The sequence below is a fragment of the Muntiacus reevesi genome, chromosome 6 (genome assembly GCF_963930625.1).
Source record: "Muntiacus reevesi chromosome 6, mMunRee1.1, whole genome shotgun sequence".
NCBI classification, from domain to species: domain Eukaryota; kingdom Metazoa; phylum Chordata; class Mammalia; order Artiodactyla; family Cervidae; genus Muntiacus; species Muntiacus reevesi.
In genome coordinates this window covers 86,334,425-86,352,419 of record NC_089254.1, presented here as the reverse complement: position 1 = coordinate 86,352,419, position 17,995 = coordinate 86,334,425, and the positions used below count along the sequence as shown (strand labels likewise).

Here is a 17,995-nt window from a genome sequence, read left to right as displayed (position 1 = left end):
TCCTTTAGTGATCCAAAATAAATGGTTGAATATTCTGAAAGTATCCTAATAAATGAAATGGTAATCATTATAATCATTAATAACCATAAAAACCAATAACTTGTTTCTGGGTGAGATGGTAAAAGAAAGTTGAGAGTTACTGTAAGCCATTCCAGTCTATCCTTATGCTTGAGGAAGTGGTTTGTTTTACTATGAAAATAACTAGAACAAAAATTTTTAATTATAGTAATTGTAGTACCACCTAATGCAATCACACAAAAGTCTATTTTTACATTTTAATGCCAATTGTAGATGTCTTGACATAAAAGAGATATAGAGTGAGAATTATTTTACAAAAAGTTGAATTCTGTACCACCCTAAATGTTTAATTTTTATATGCAATTTTTGGGGAGGAGAAAAGACACAGCATTTACTTTAAAAATATTTGTATGTGTTTATATTTTAGTATTTATATATATATCTTTAATGTTTGAGAATAATATTAAAGTTCTGCTAATTACATGGGTTATTTCATATTTTTCACAATACTTAACAACAATCCTCTAATAACAGTTATACTTGTGTCCATTATACAGATGAGAAACTTAGCTTAGAGATGTTCAGTAATTTGCCCAAAGTCAGATAGTTGATAAAAGGCAGAATTGGGATTTAAACCATAACTGTCTTAATTGATGACTCAGTTGGAAGGCATTTGACCCTTAACAGTGGCTTACACAAATAAAAATCTTTTCCTCACATCAAGTTTCCTGAAAGAAGCAGATTGCTTACATTGGTTTGCTTGCATAGTTCAATAATGCTTTGTTATCTTTGCTTTTACTGTTCCCAACAAGCTGGCCTTTCATTTTCACATTTTATTTATTTATTTGTTTTGCTTCATGGTTGCAATCTGCACAATGCAGGTTCAGACATCATATGTTCAGGACAGGAAGACCAGGCAAGTGATAGTGCCAGCTAGAACTGTGCCGCATGAGAATCCTTGGCTTACAAAAGAGAAGCAGGAAAAGTAATTGTTAGCATTCCTAACCACAGAAGAAGGTGGCTAGGGCCCAAGAATAGCTCTTTGGTCTGCCCGATAAATACATCAAAATGTTGACGCTGTCAGGTTAGCACTAGTGGAATTTGATTATGATGATGCATGAGTTTTAGAAGTCATGATTGAAAGAGGGAGAGTAAAAGAGAATATTTCACTTCTTGTAGAATCTGTAATTCAGTTTTCCATCAGAGAGCTTTGGGGCACTTTTCTTTGCTAGCTCCTGGCGCTCAGTTTTGCAGTACTCTATTATCTTTCTCCAACTTGTTTCTGGAGTACTGTCATGTGTAACCTGTCAGAGATGGCAAGAAAAAGGGATGGGAACCTGGACCCTGCTGTAGCTTAGAGTTTAGTTAAGAGATCATGCAGACATGCATTATAGTAGAAAGGGTACCAATAGTACAGTGGAGGGCGCACATTTCATATTATGATATTATCAATATTTTAAAAAAGAGATAAGCTTGAATAATCATGTATTGTTAAAAAAGAATTTAAGCTGGTTACCAAGAAGCAGAGTTATAATTTGTTGTTTTGTTATCTTCTAACAATAATTAGAGTACCCCCAAAAGATAACCAAAAGGTAAAAAACCAAAACCCAAAATAAAACAGTATCAGGGATGAAAAGTTAAGAGCATTAAGGAAATCTCACTGAAGTGAATAGCTGTTAGCAAAGTTATGCTTTGCCTTGGTTCATGAATCTAGTTAGTTTCAAATCATTTTGCTTTAAGAGCCTCAATATGATCTCTGCATTTAGGAAGGGTTAATATTATAAGGGTAACGGCCAAGTGGCCATCTTCATGTCTGGTATCTCTGGAGATTTTTATAAATGGAAAATAGTTTTATAGGTTTGAAAGAGGTTATGTGGGGTCACTTATTCAAGCACTAATATATTGATGCCTGGCCTGTACTGGGAAATGCATCCAGCCCCAGAACCATAGAAGTTATGGTTCTTATGCTCAAGAGCTTGTGGTCCAGGGAAGTTGGTCTTCTGATGTCCATCAGCCCTCATGTTATGGACCTGCAGCCATCCCTGTCGACATGCTAAAGCCAGTTTGACTATTTCAGTGAAACTGACTGATCAAATTAGGCAAAAATGCCAAATGGATAGTTAATAAGAATACTCAAACTACCTGTATAAGCTGATACATACCTACATATGTTTCTTGCATTCAGCAAAAAATGTAGAATTGTGTCAATTGAAATTCTGCTTTATTCCCATGTTTATGAAAACTTATTGTCTACTGTTGTTAAATTTGACAAAATATCTGTAAATTATTAACCTGATTTTAAAATATGGTTTTATCAGCAGAAAAATGATTCCTATAAGTACTCAGTAGGGTGCCTAGCACTAAGGTTACACAATTAACAATTTGATGAGTGAATGTTGCTGGATGAAAGTAAATAAATCACCCTGTCTCTGGAGAACTTTCTTTTTTAAGAGTGAGTAGAGCTCTTCTAACATGTCCTTACACTTATAAATAGACACTTTAGAAAAGTTATAGTTTGTGTTGGTTAAGTCTAGTTAAGTTCAAATTATTGTGCCTTAAGAGCTTCTAAGGCAATTTTCCTGGAAATGCTTAAAGTGATACGTTAAAGCCTTCTCCTGATGTATCTAAATCCTCTGTTAAACTGACAAGTTGTTTTGATGTCCTTTGCATAAAACGACATAACGTCATTTCTTGTGCAGAGCAATGTGCTAGCTGGCAATTGTTTGCTTGCTGTGAGACTTGGATGGTAGTGTTTTGTCAGAGGAGCTTCGTATATATTCCTTGGCTTTTAGCTTCAAATGCTCAGTGCAACTGAGATGCCACTTCTTCAGATGAGAAACTCTAGTGTTGCTAAGTTCAAAGACTGTCAAATTTTGATAGCCTATGCCAAGAAGAAAGTGGACCATCCATTTACCTGTTTTTCTGCAGTATCATTTCCTTCAAATGCCCAGCCCATGTCCACATACTGGCTAATTTTTAAACTGGAGTGTGCCTACTCCCGTGGGTAAAGAGAAGAAATCTATTTGGCGTTGTTATTGTTTAGTCTCTAGGTCGTGTCCAGCTCTTTTGTGACCCCATGGACTATAGCCTGCGAGGCTCCTCTGTCCATGAGATTTCCCAGGCAAGAATACTGGAGTGGGCTGCCAGTTCCTTCTCCAGGGCATCTTCCAGATCCAGGGATTGAACCTGCCTCTCCTGCATTGGCAGGCAGACTCTTTACTACTGAGCCACCTGGAAAGTCCTAATCTGCTATTACCAGTGTCAGAACTTGATAAGAAAGTCATTTAACTCTGGCCCCTGGATGATTTGTAGCAATGCTTTATCTGCACAGTTACGTGTTTGAGATGCAACTCTGAAAAGACATATTCCCTGCTCTGAAAGACATAGTATTTAATATGCAGAAATTGTGATAGGTGCTGCTACAGGAGAAGGCACAGAGCTGGATGGTGCAAAGCAAGAGAGCCCCTGAGCCAGTGTGTGGGGGGGTGTCAGGGAGACCTTGGGTGTCTGTGTAGGAGCAGCCACAAAGTGATTTCAGATATGAAAGGAAAACTGTTATTTTTCCACAAAATTAAAAGCTTTAATATTCTTAGTATTGAAATTACATTCTAAATATGCAAATAATTTTGAAGATGGAGAGGCAGCCTAGCAGAGCATTTAAGAGCTCGGACTCTGGAGCCAGATTACTAGGTTTGCATTATGGATTTTCCTTGTATTAGCTCTGTGGACTTGGGCAAGACCCTTAACCTATTTATGCTGCAGTTTCTCTGTTTATAAATGGGGATCATGATACTACCTAGCTCACAAGGTTTTTAGAAGGAGTAAATGAATTTACATTCATAAAAGTCTTTGAACATAGAAGTACTATATGTGTTTGTTAAGTAAATATTGTCATACAGATGCAGAAGTATTTAAACACCCTTATTTGCCAGGGACCTGGAATATGACTTATGTCTTCTGCACTCTCCAAGTCAATGAAATTAATTCTGATATCCTGAAGCTCCTATACAGTGGTATTGAGAAGTGGGTTAAGCATTGATTGACTATGATCTCATCTAGTGAGATTGCTTATGCATATTAATGTATATTATAATATATATACATGTATGTGTATTAATAATTTTGAATAGTTTTTAGGGAATCTTGAAAAATGCAAAAGTAACAAATATAAAAGTCTGCAGAGTTTCTCAGAGTCTAGTACATTTATGATAATAGGAACTAATTATTATAACAAAGGGAAAAATGTTGGACTTTAGTTACTTTAAGCATCAGTTAACTTGTATTAAAGACATAATACAACTACAAGGATTAATTTAGCTGCAATAAAATATGGCAGAAAGATAAGAGAAACTTCCTTTCCCTTGATTGCTAGAGCTAGTTATGATACTCATAAAAGAAACTTGAATTTTCTTTTATACGTCTAATCTTCATGAAAGAAGAAATAGATATTTTTGAAAAGGTAGCTAGAACATCCTAATAAGGAATCTTTCATTAGTTCTGCTTCAGTTACTAATAAACTCAAATTGCAGTCTTGTTCTTTGGACAAGTAAAATACATAGAAGATAAATATTTAGTTTGAAATTACAACAAAGTAATCAGTTTGTTCTTTTTATTTTTTATCCTCCTGGGCAGTGGTGAATTTATTAATCACTAGTAGATCCTCTCTTCAAAGGCTGAGTTGATTTTATTTTGCAGGTGTTGAAACAAAAGTTACCTGTAGAATGTCATTCTGTAATTAATTCAAGCTACTGAGCTTTGGATCCTATGGAAAAAGATGTAGTGTAGATTTCATGTGGGTGTAAAGGAAATGGGAAAGCTATATATATTTTGGCCAAAATAATGCTGAAATAGTTTGTTGTGTTTCTTAAAACTCCCATTTATGTCAGTGAACTCAGTAAATTATTTCTAAAAACTTTTTTTTCTTCCTTCCTTTGTGTGTGTGTGTGTGTGTGTGTGTGTGTGTGCGCGCGCGCGCACGCACGTGCATGCGTGTGTATGCTGTGTGGAAGGAGTTTGGTAGAAACATGGGAGGAAGATAATTAGGAAAGTTTTAGGTAGGTAATGTGAGGAGACATATGCAGGTACCTAAGTCATAAGAGCCAATGGCACATTAGCCTGAAAAATCCAAAATCGTTTTCAGGGACCAAACAGTTTATTTATAATCCTCCTAAATGAAAAGGTCACTTTAATAATAGAATTATTCAGTTTCAGCATTATCTTCTCCAAGCACTAAGTTCATGAAAAAAAAAAACTTGATTCTGTAGGTACTAGGGAGCCAAGGTGCATTTGTAGCTAGGGTAATGACAGGCTATAATTTTTCTTATTCATACAGTATTTACTATTTGTCATCCCTCTGTCAAACCTTGACTTGACCATTTTTTCCCAGGCTGCTTGGAAAGGTATAGGGAAATAAATATACAGAGCAGACAAGATGTGGAAGAAAGAACCCTGGGAGATGGAGACAGCTCCTTCACACTGCAAAGAGGATGAGAAAGGCCATCCTCAGGCAAAAGACCCCCATAGTGTCCAAGAGGGCAAAGCCCGGAGTGGCTTCAGGGAAGAGCTGTAGCTTCAGAGAAGGATTCTTGGCATAACCAGTGCTGAGGCTCCCAAGCACAGTCTTAATCCCTACCCCAGAGCCAAGCCCCTCCGACTGTGGCAGTTCCAACCCAAATGAACTTGGCTGCTGCGTCAATGTCCCTTGAAACGGTGCTTTTTTGGAAGCTGCTGCTAGGGATAAGTAAGGTCAGGGGACGTGTGACTGCCAAGTTCAGCTCTCATCTGTTAGTACCATCACAGAGAGTGGCTGACTCAGCAGCTGAGAGGTAATCCTGACCAGTGAGTGCAAAGAAGATGAACTTGGGGCAGGCATATATTTTCTGGGGGTGGGGACAGTGGCAGATAAGACAGAGAGGGGCAATGGCAGACTGTTTCAAGATTAACTATGATTTAGTGTACATGATCAATTGCAAAGAAGAGAAGTTGAGATATTAAACCTTTGGGGGAAGTTGTTTTAGTCATTCAGGTATAAGTAGTAACAGACTAGACTGTATGACCCCCTGGGAACAGAATAAAGATATTAGTTCAAGATACTAATGACATGAAACTAAGGCGATCTAATAACAAGGTGAAGAAGCTGGGGGTGGAGGTTTTCCAAGAGGGAATGTCAAATAGAAGTAGTGAAGAGTAGCCGCATCTAAAAATGTGATCATTGGAACTACAAAGCCTGGAGAACACTTGATGATGGAATAAAGCATACAGGCGAGATGCTTTTTTTCAAGCTGTGGGTAGACAGTTAAATGAGAAAAAGGCAGAAAAAATAGTAAAATAGTAAACAGCACTGTGGAGAATGATCATTTTGATAATTTAAGATAATTAGTTTGGGATATTTTTGTAATAGTATCTTTATTTAATGAAAAAAGTCTTGATTCATACTGAGAACATACAAGCTCTTTTTCCTAAAGAAAGGAGAAAGTTAAACAAAATTTGGAATCAGAAGTGTTAAGATTAAAAAAAAAAATTGTGGATAGAAATTCTAAAGAAAAAAGACTGAAAAAAAAAAACCCCAGTAGATTTAAGGAAAACCTAAAAGCATCAGTGTTTTCCATCTGAAGACCATTAAGGGAAAACGAACTGATGGCTGTAGTGTTGGGCTCACTTGAATGAAACAAAGATACCGTGTTTCCATGAGTTTGAAAGGAAGATACTCTAGCATTAAAATTCATAACTTAGGGACTTCCCTGACTATCTAGTGGTTAAGACTCCACACTTCTATTACAGGAGGTTCTCTGGTCAGGGAACTAAGATCCCACATGCTGCATAGCTAAAAAAGTTCATAACTGAAATAATCTTTTCCATTAACTGTTTACCTGTTATGGTTGATCTTTCCACTAGAAAGTAAGCTCCATGAAAACAGGTACCATATCTGTTTTCTTCATGATGATATATCCAGCAGCTAGAAAAGACATAGTTAAGTATATATTGAATGAAAAAATGAGTATACAGTCGCACCCTCTGATCTTTAGCATGCAATAAACTCTGCCCAACTCTAAGAACAATTCACAGTAAGGAAAAGCAATCTCTTTGAGTATTAAAATACAACAGAGAGTAAAGTACTTATATATTTAAAATATTTATTAGAGAAACATTTGTCATTATACTTATTTATATTTAGATTTAGAATGCTCTACTGTGGTTTTCATTTTAGTAGATTCACCTGCTTAGTTATAGCTCATTTGGGAAAATATTAGAATTCTTCTGATTTCCTTGAGATTTCTGTGACTGGGCCAGCGGAGGAGGAAGGAGTTGTTCAGGAGTGTGTTAAATTGGCCTTGTATTCAGAATTCACCCAGTGATAATACATATCAGTATCATGTATTGAATTGTATGTAGGAGCAGATGTCTGGCATGTTTCAGGCTACATTTGGGAATAATCTCTATTGAAGAAAGGGAAGTATGCTTCATATCCATTCATATAATTTATGAGAGTAAAGAGGGATTTCTCACAAAGGGAGAATGCTGGATGGACTGTTATATTTAGCAAGATAAAGCACGCTATGTGCAAATTACCAGAGTCAGTCAGTATAGAAGAGGACAAAGAGATATAAATACATTCCTGCGGAAGGAGATTAACTCTCTAAAGAGCAAACACACAAGAAAATAGACGATTCTCTAGGTTTGGTTCCACTCCCCAGGGTAGTCATTTGTTTCCGTTGTTTTTATTAGAAAAAATCTTTTGCAAGAACTATTTTGCCCCACAATAGGGTGTTTGAATATTGGAATCCTGGGGTTAAGAGGGATTTTCAAAAATTATCTAATCTTACCACCTATCTGATGCTTGAATTAATTTCTCAAAACCCTTGCCAGGGATCTTCCAGTCAGAGATCCAGCACCTTCGAGAGAGAGTGGCCAGGAGCTCCATCCTTGGAGAGCTTTGACACTAAGATATGCTTACAGAATCTCATTCTGCTGTTTTGTGCCTGCCATTCATTTGTCTTACTTGTTGAAACAACACCACGTCCAATTCTTTTTCCCACTGAAGTTCTTAGGGTATTTGAACATGATGATCAGATACCCAAGGCTAAAGATGCATGATTCCTTCAAGAGTTCCTTGAATGGCATTGATTCGACAGATCACTCCTGAGGGTATTCACTTGGTCCATACATACTTATACTGCAGTATGTCTAGGGTGGTCTATGGAGTTTTTCTCCTTTTCATATAGACTGTCTCCTCTCCCCTTGTTTTGTCCTCATTTTTCTCCCTCCCTCTCCTTCCCTTTTTTCTTCATCCCTCCTATTATTCTATACTACCTTCATTCATTCATTCAACAAACTTTCAGTTTACTGTTGATGCATATTAACCTTTCTAAAGGCCATGGGGTCACAAAGAGTCAGGCATGACTGAGCAACTGAACAACAACATAGACTAATATCATGAAGCCTTTGTTGCATGGATTGTTACTAAGTTATTGCTACTGTCCAGTCTGTACAAAACAATTGTCCTTTGGATTTAATCACCTCGTTTTGCATTTATTTTTATTGCTTTTCATCTTATTCAGCCCTTGTTTCTAACATATCAGCTTCTTTTTTGATCCCTTTCAATCATCCAACACTGGCTTGTTTATAGATTCTATGGTGTCCTCTTTATGGTATCATTCTCATTGATGAGAATGTGAAATGTTGAAACAAATGGAACCTAGGAAAGAATCCTTCTATGATGTTGGAAACCCAGAACCATGTTAGCACCCTCTGGGTATTATTGTTGAAACTGTGACTAATCTGTCTTAATATTCATGCACTCAGCTTCTACTTACTGCATTTTGTCCACAAAGATAAGTTAAAAGATCTTCTGAAGGTTTCACTGAAGGTGATGTACGTTAGGTCTTTACATTTTCTATAATCCCAAGAATTATACCTAAGAAGGGAAGGGCATTTGCCTGTTATCCTTTCCTTCTGAAGTTGTTGTCTCATTCTCTTTTTAGCATATTTCTTCTTAGGCAAGGAAACCTTTGGATTCCCTAACAGACACACAAGACTGAGAGAAGGATATTGGAAAAAATCAAACATTCAGATAATTATTGTAAATAACAAGGCATTGTATGGGAGTACAAAACATACGATCAAAATGCTTTGACCGTTGAGTGAGATCCACTACTTCCTAATCAGCAAAGGACTTGAAATAATTGATGTTTTTGTTAAAACAAATCAGAATCTTCAAAACTCTGCTAATGCTTATTTCTTGAGGTTTTTCTTGTCTTTCAAAGAACTGAAAATAGAATTGTCATATACACTGATATCATGAAACTGTAAGAAGTTTATACACATTTTGATCAAAATAGATAAAATGCACAAGGAATTCTTTAATGAAGATAAACCCTTGTGGAAGGTGTATACAAGTGAGTGAGTTGGATATTAGAGTGATGGATGGAATTGAAGAATTACAAGACCAGTCTTTGTCTTTTTCTGTGGAAAATAAGAGTGAAGTTGCATTCATTGTGCAACTAAAACATTAGAGACAGAATCAACTGAACAAATACTATCCCCTATTTGTTGTTATTCAGTTGCTAAGCTGTGTCCAACTCTTTGCAACCCTATGGACTGCAGCACGCTAGGCTCCCCTGTCCTTCACTATCTCCTGGAATTTGCTCCAATTCATGTCCATTGAGTTGGTGATTCTGTCTAACCATCTCATCCTCTCCTGCCCTCTTCTCTTGCCTTCAATCTTTCCCAACATCAGGGTCTTTTTCAGTGAGTCATCTCTTCACATCAGTGGCCAAAGTGTTGGAGCTTAAGCTTCAGCATCAGCCCTTCCAATGAATATTCAGGGTTGATTTCCTTTAAGATTGGTTTGAGCTCCTTGCTGACCAAGGGATTCTCAAGAGTCTTCTCCAGCACCACAGTTCAAAAGCATCAATTCTTTGGTACTCAGCCTTCTTTATGGTCCAACTCTCAAATTCGTATATGGCTATTGGACAAACCATAGCTCTGACTAGATGGACCTCTGTCGGCAAAGTGATATCTTGGCTTTGTAACATGCTGTCTAGGTTTGTCATAGCTTTCCTTCCAAGAAGCAAGTGTCTTTTAATTTCATGGCGGCAGTGACTGTCTGCAGTGATTTTGGAGCCCAAGAAAATAAAATCTGTTACTGTTTCCACTTTTTCCCCTTCTATTTGCCATAAAGTGAAGGGACTGGATGCCATGATCTTAGTCTTTTTTTGAACGTTGAGTTTCAAGCCAATTTTTTTCACTTTACCCTTTCCCTCATCACGAGGCTCTTTATACTTTGTCTTCACTTTCTGTCATTAGAGTGATAAACAGGAATGAATTTTCTGTAAGATATTGCTACTTCCTCTTCACCTAAGCTGGCAGATATTCTCTATGACCAGTGTGACTGTGTCTAAGATGTCATTATTCAGGTGACTGAGTTTTATATTAAATTATATTCTACACATGTAGTCATTTAAATTATGTAGACATTTTTGTTAAATTTCATGATATCTTGTATTTCTTACGCTGTAATTAGAAACATGAAAAATTTAAATACCACAATTAAAAAAATCATTATTATGGTAAACCTTTAATATGTAACTATAGAAAGGAATTTAATATGAGCCAGGACCAAAAGAGGTTTCCAAGGTACAAAGGATTTTTTTGGAAGTATAGATTTCATTGGTAGTTTGTGTTGTGTGTGTGTGTTCCTAATACAGTGAGAAAATGAGATAGTCATCTATACTGGTGTATTTTGAAATTTTAGTTATTATTGCTACAGTTTGTCACTATTTGGACCCTCAAAAAATGTTCCTGATACTACCTTCCTTATATCTTATGTTTTTTTTTCTACTTGGTTTGAGTATTTGTTATCAATTTCATCATTAAAGGAGAAACTGGGTAGTCAAAAGATAAGAAACAGTTCAAATGAAATTTTCATAGTTGGAGAATTGCAAATACAGCTATGATTTTACTCCAACATTTCATTAAAGATTTACATTCTTAGAATTTTTAGAAACTAAAATGAATGTTGTTTGATTTTCTTGTTATCATTAACCCATGTGCATGGAGATTACCAGAGACCATTGACTGAAGTTATTTAGATATCTTGAGCTCCCAAATAAAAATGTGAGGAGATATTGCCCTGTTCTATGTTGTGTTAGAGAATGGATGCTCTTCCTGTGGGTGAGAGCATTAGTGTTAAAGTGAGGGAAGTTATATGTAACTCCTACCTTCATACAAAATTCCTAGAGTGAGGGGAAACTGTAATCACCATAAATTTATACAAAATTAGGTTTGGTTTGATTTGGGGTTTTTTTTTTTTTTTGGCCATACCTGGTGGCTTGCAGGATCTTAACCTTTTGGATAAATATTATTGTCCCCACTAAATGAATTAAGAAACTGAGACTTAGAGAGATGAGGTCACTTGCCCAAGGATATATAAATACTGGAAAAGCAGAATATGAACCCAGGTGGATTGACTCCAAAGTTCTAACCAGTACATTATATAGCATTAAAGTGTGATCTGCAGACCAGAGGCGTCAGTGTCTCCTAGAGATATATTAGAAATGCAAATTTTAGGGCCCTAACCCAGATGTAAGGAAACCCTGAAAGCAAGGCTCAGATATTTTAAGAAGTCCTGCATGTTATGCTGAGGCTTCCTAAAGCTTGAGAACCACTCTTACATAGCATAGGGGTCTCCTACAACAGGAATAGGAGGCATTGCTAATAAAGATAGGACCTAATAAAGTTTATTGGCTAGCGGGTTGACTTATATTGTAATCCTAAAATAATGTCATATTTGCGAGGTTGACTAAGCTTTTAGTTGCTTAATAACAAATAAAATTGCATTTGCTTAAATGTGCTTTAATTATAGTTTCCAGTAGGCTGAACTATGGTAACAAAATATACTAGACTTTAATGTTTTTTGTATAATGAGTATAGTCAAAGCATTTAGCACAAATGGATTACAATTCCCCATGTTACATGGGAAAGTTCTAGAAGGACCACATATCTTTCTTGGGTCTGACCTCCTCTTGTTCTCCGTCTTAGTCTAATCCTACTATATTCTTTCTAAAAAAGTAAGGATACAGTATCTGTGTTCCTGAGAGGAAAGGACAAACTGAAAAGATCCCTCCTTATATTATCCTGGGTTGACAGATTGGTTAAATCTAGCATTTGTAATGCAGACAGAAATAAACAGTTTCTGAACAAAAGCTGATTAAGAATTTAGCTGCAAAACAAAGAACTTGCTTGCTTTAGTGAAAAAAAATTGATTGACATTAAGGAATTAAGCATCCCCAAAGGATAAATAAATTTGATTCCAAGAAAAAAAAGGCAGTTTAAAAAATAATATACCAAAGCGACAAAGTGCAGAGATGCCTGGTGAATGTGATTATGTCTTCCCAACTTCAGTACAACTATTTGAAAAGCACAGCATTCAAGTTGTAATTTTTTTGCTCTGCATGATGCAAAATAAGCAATTTGATTGTTCTTTTTTCCACTAAATTGACTGGTTCTTGAATGCATTATTTGACCCACAGTACTGTATTATCCGTAGCATTTCCCAGATGACTGAACTAAGTAGATGTCTTATTGTTGCTTTTTTCTAATAGATGTGTATGGGAATGAAGATAGTAATAATTGGAAAAGAGGAAAGCATAGCATTTGGAACTTGAAAGTGAAGATTTTAGAAGCATGAGTGGTCTTCAGCCTAGAAGACCTGGTGTTTGGCTGCAGTCACGGGCAGGCTCTGTCTCTGCCTGCATGGGCTTGTACACCCTTGTTAGCGCAAATTGAAAGCCAAAAGTGTTAGTTGCTCATTTGTCTCCAGCTCTTTGCGACCCCCTTGGACTATATTTCACCAGGCTCCTTTGTCCATGGAATTCTCCAGGCAAGAATACTGGAGTGGGCTGCCATTCCCTTCTCCGGGGGATCTTCCCAACCCATCTTCCCTGGTCTCCTGCATTGCAGGCAGATTCTTTACTGTCTGAGCCACCAGGAAGCCCAGACTGGTGCCTTATAAATAGGGCAGAAGGGTCTAGGGTCTTGTTGCAAATCCTGAAATACTCCCTTCTTGGTATCTGTTTCTAGTTTTTCTCTGCTGTGGGGCTTGAATCTCAAAATGGGCCCTGATTTCTACCCAAGAGCAGCTTCCTCTTGTGTCTTCCTGCCTGCAGTGTCTCTCTCCACTCCTGTCCTACATACCCTGTCCTGAAGCTGCCTGTGCTCCTGTCCAGCTTGAAATTCAGCTCAGGGGAGCCCAGACCACCTGTCCCAGCCTTGAACCTTGCCTACGATGAAGCTTTGGCCAGCCTTTTGGAAATCAGTCCTGTTCCTTGACTTATGGGGGAGGGTGAGTTGGTTAAGTGCATCTGCTAAGTGTTCCAGTTAAGTATATCTGCCTGCTTCAAGGCCCCCATCAGTGATTCAGTAATTTTAAGATCTGTAGTAACTCCTCTCTGGACCTGTGTTTCCTCATCTAGTTTATATCCAGTGATGCATGTGTGTATGTTTGCTTCTTTTTTTGAATGAATGAATGAATGCTGATGAAAATAGAATAGAATGTTTCAGATGCTTATCAAAGTCTACACATAGATGAAGTGTTCAACATGTGTTTCTCTTTATTATTATGGACTTTTTCCTAGTCTTTTGTTTTGAAGGGGAGTGCAGAGGGAATCAAGCCATTTTATTGAGGGGCTTTGGGGGAGAGTTAAAGGGGTGGGAGGACAGTGAGATCCAATGTCCTTCTCCTGGCTGGGATCTTTCTAACTTCACAGTGTCTGAAATTCCTACTCTTTGTTTGGCTATTTGTTTGTTTTTAGCACTGTTACCACCTAGTCCCTGTCTATATAAAATGGTCCCTGGCCACAATCTGTATCCTGTTGGCTGGTTTTGGCTACTTTCATCTGACCACCTTTCACAACCTGCCATGACAAGACCAACACACATTTAGCATGAATCCCATAATTTATTTAGAGACATTTATTGTTATCCACTAAGGCTCAAGAGAGGAGAAGGCAATGGCACCCCACTCCAGTACTCTTGCCTGGAAAATCCCATGGACAGAGGAGCCTGGTAGGCTGCGGTCATGGGGTCCCAAAGAGTCGGACACGACTGAGCGACTTCACTTTCACTTTTCACTTTCCTGCATTGGAGAAGGAAATGGCAACCCACTCCAGTGTTCTTGCCTGGAGAATCCCAGGGATGGGGGAGCCTGGTGGGCTGCCGTCTATGGGGTCGCACAGAGTCAGACACGACTGACGCGACTTAGCAGCAGCAGCAAGGCTCAAGAGGATTGAGCCACTGAATGAAATGGTTTCCTCAATCTGTGAAATTAGAAAAACATTTTAGGAAATTTTCTCCTACAATTCTGTGAGAATTTCTGTGGGAGAAAGTTCAACATAGTACAAGTGTTTAGTTCCATGCTTCTGGCTTCCTGGACTGAGTAAATAGTATAATGCCGGGAGTACAGAGTTTAACCTTTTAATGTATAGTCTTGTCTGCTTGTTAATTTAGGCATCTATAGATAGGATCATTGGTTTGGGTTTCAGTGCTTGGCTTTTGCTTGACCTTGCAATAGCAGTCAGCCAGTTTAAGCAATTTGTCATTCTTATAGCAAGGATGCAAAGAAGACCCCAAAGTGGTAAGTGGGTTTGGATGTCAATGTAGCTAAAACTTGATGGAGGTGGATGATTGATTAGATTATGACTGACATAGACATACTTCACTGACCATGATTTAATAGCTTCACAATTTTCTTTCATTTCTAGAGTGTTTACATACTTCTGAGTTGCTTAATAGATAAATCTTAGACCATGGCATTATATTACCATGATGGTACAGTGGAAAACTCATATATCACATCTAATGGATATCAAAGTGGTAGTTTCCCCAAGACCAGTGTGTGTCTATAAGACATTTCATAGGCTGAAATCATAAAACACATTGAAATCTGTATACATAGCCTGTGCATTTATAGGTGCACATTTAACTATGCATGAATATTTATATATTCACACACATGAATTGGGATTTCTTATGAGTGCCAAATATGAAACTTTTAAGTCATGAAGGTTTAAGGCAAGACCTATTTTTCCTCAAGACCTATTTTTGCTTGATTATGGTTTATTAGTTTACACTTGACCAGTTGTATATTAATAGTAGTCTTCTCTTTGAAGAGACAGTAATTCTCTCAAAGCTTTTTAGGACAACATATGAATTTTGGACCTATTTAAAACGACAAATAGGATTACAGAAATACTATATGAAGTACTGTAAGAGTTTAAATGTGAAGACTGCTGTTTTTTGTAATTGACCGTTTTGCAATGCTTTTAGGCATTTTTAGGGACACGTTTGTATTTGGGGGCAAAAGGGAGAGAATAGTCTAACGAGAGACAAAAGTGAAGAAGCAAGGCCCATATAATGTATCTAAAATTGCTGTATGTTTTTTCCCAAGGAGAGTGGATTTAAGATAACCTTAGCTTGTGGAATTCTTATTCTGGCATAGATCAGAATAAGACCATTGAACTTGCAGCATTATCTGAGTTATTTTTTGCACATTTATGAAGTAAATATATGTGAAAAAATGAAGCAGTGACAATAACTACCGGAAACTCATCTTACCCGTGAATGTAAGATGATCCAGGCATTTTGTGTCTCAGGATGAGTGAGCGTAACAGCAGATCTAGTGTGAGGGAGACTTATGGAGCAGGGCTGTGTAAGCCCTTGTTTATTTCTGCTCTGTGGAGATTGAGCTAGTAGGGTTGGGCCCTAGGTGTGACATTAACACGTGACAATGCAAACCCAACAGCCCCAGTCTGAACCACGGGTGCTTCCTGTCTCCACCCTGTCCTCTCGTTTTTCAGAGCTAGACAGTCACACTGGTTCGTTTCTCTCGAAAGTAATTTTCTTTCTCATTGACTTATTTTTTTCTGATGATCTGGGAGAGCCTTGAGCAGCACATTATTGTTTCTATTGGTCCAATTAGCTTTGTTTTACTTAGGAAGACAAGTTTACTAAATCAAAAGTTTTCCAGCTGGGTCATGCTGACCAGTACAATAGTCTCTCCAATTATTTTGCTATTAGAACAAAACACGTCCACTCCCTAAACCCTCAGTGTAGAAATCATGATATATATGTTTCTCTTTTTCAAGGGGAGATAATCATCATATTATTTCTGGGAAAATTTTCAGAGCACAAGCTGACACCTTTTGTTGTTTCCTTTTCCTTTTAAGGTGACATCATCACTAACAATTTTAAGAAATCTCTGTACTTCCTTACTCGGTGTATAGATCTTTTCCATTATTCTTGTGGAAGTATATATTTGGCTCTTGCTTTGGTTTCACAAGACACTGTTTTCTGTGTTTTAATCTAACTTGAGCAATATCTTTGATTACTTACTAAGTATCACACGTTATGCTGGTGGCTAGAGACAGGAAGATGAAAAGACATGAATTGCCCTCAAGCAGCTCATCATCTTTCAAACAGGAATCACTCAGTTTTGTGCTTATTTGTTGATATACACATGTATCATTAGAAGCTTGTCCACAGCATACCAGAAGACACAGAGGAAGGGGTTGTGGGAGGGGGTGGAGGGGGGTAGTCAGCGAGGGTTTCAGGAAGGAAAAACATTCTGAGCTCATCTTTGAGCAAATAAAGGAATAAGGATATCTTCAGTGCTATGTTGCTTCAGTTGTGTCTGACTCTTTGCAACCCCGTGGGCCGTAGCCCACCAGGTTCCTCTGTCCATGGAATTCTCCAGGCAAGAATACTGGATTGGGATGCCATGCACCTCTCCAGGGGATCTTCCTGATTCAGGGATCAAACCTGAATTGCCGGCAGATTGTTTACCATCTGTGCCACCAGGGAAGCCCCAGGGATGCATTAGTCAGAAAAAGGTAACAAAAAGCTTAAAATGTAGGGTGTGTACAAGAGGCATATTTTTATTTTGCAACCACAGTAGACTCTATGGTGGAAAACTTCCTCAAAAATTTAGTGTACTAGGAAGTATATTCGACAGTAGAACAGATTCAAGACAATTTGTATTCATATCACAAAAAACTCATACATTTGGAATAAGTCTAAATTACTATGCTTTTCTTTAAAAAAATATAACTGAATAACTTTAATGACATTTTAATCCATATAGTGCAGTAAACTGATTTAGGTTCAGAGAGCTTCACTTGTGAATATGTCAGTTTTTTTTATTTGTTTAGATAAAGTACCGATAATTTTAAATGATCTGTTAAAATCTTTTTCTTAGCAAACAGTTTTGTTTTCTCCCCAGATGTAGGGCAAAAGCATATTCTTCCTCAATGTCTATCAGAAATTATAAAATCTGAATTAGTTAGGGTCTGATGAAGAAGGCTTTTATGGCACCAACTAAAATACCTTTAAAAAATCTATTGTCTCTTTCAAAAAATACTCTTCACTCAGATCTGATGACATTTACCAATCTACCAGCTAATGCATGAGGAATAGGTTTACATCAGGCATCATTGCTCTTTCTCTCTTTACTATCCTATTGTATATTTTGTTTTACATTTTTATTTGTGTGATTATCACAGCATTGTGGATATTTGTTTTAATGTCTCGCTCACATACACACAAATTATGAACTCCATGATGTCACTCACCATTGCCCCCCATGACATTTAAATGAATGAATGAGGACATTCATGTCCAACCTCCATATTGTCTTTGACAAGTGGTTGTCAATTTTGGCTTCTCATTGCGGCCACCTGGGAACTTGAAAAAATATTGATGTTTGGGTCTTATTCGCAGATATTCTGAGTTAATTGTCTTGGGAGGGGAGTGGCCTGAGAATAAAACTTTATAGAAACTCCACAAGTGAGCAGTGAGGTTGCAAACCACAGATCTGGACCTGTGCATTGCAATATAATAGCCACTGTCCATATGCAGTATCAAATGCTTGAAAGTGCTAGTCTGAACTCACTGTAAGTGTAAATATATACTCAGCAGATTTGGA

The 17,995-nt window shown here is 37.4% G+C and overlaps 1 protein-coding gene and 1 pseudogene across 1 annotated transcript in view; one reads left to right on the top strand and one right to left on the bottom strand.

Moving 5' to 3' along the window:
- Positions 1–17,995, top strand: part of GRM8 (glutamate metabotropic receptor 8) — an 801,794-nt gene that overhangs the window by 256,709 nt on the left and 527,090 nt on the right. The window lies entirely within an intron of this gene.
- The window catches only part of LOC136171048 (ATP synthase F(0) complex subunit C2, mitochondrial pseudogene), a 35,722-nt pseudogene continuing 23,215 nt past the window's right edge, over positions 5,489–17,995 (bottom strand).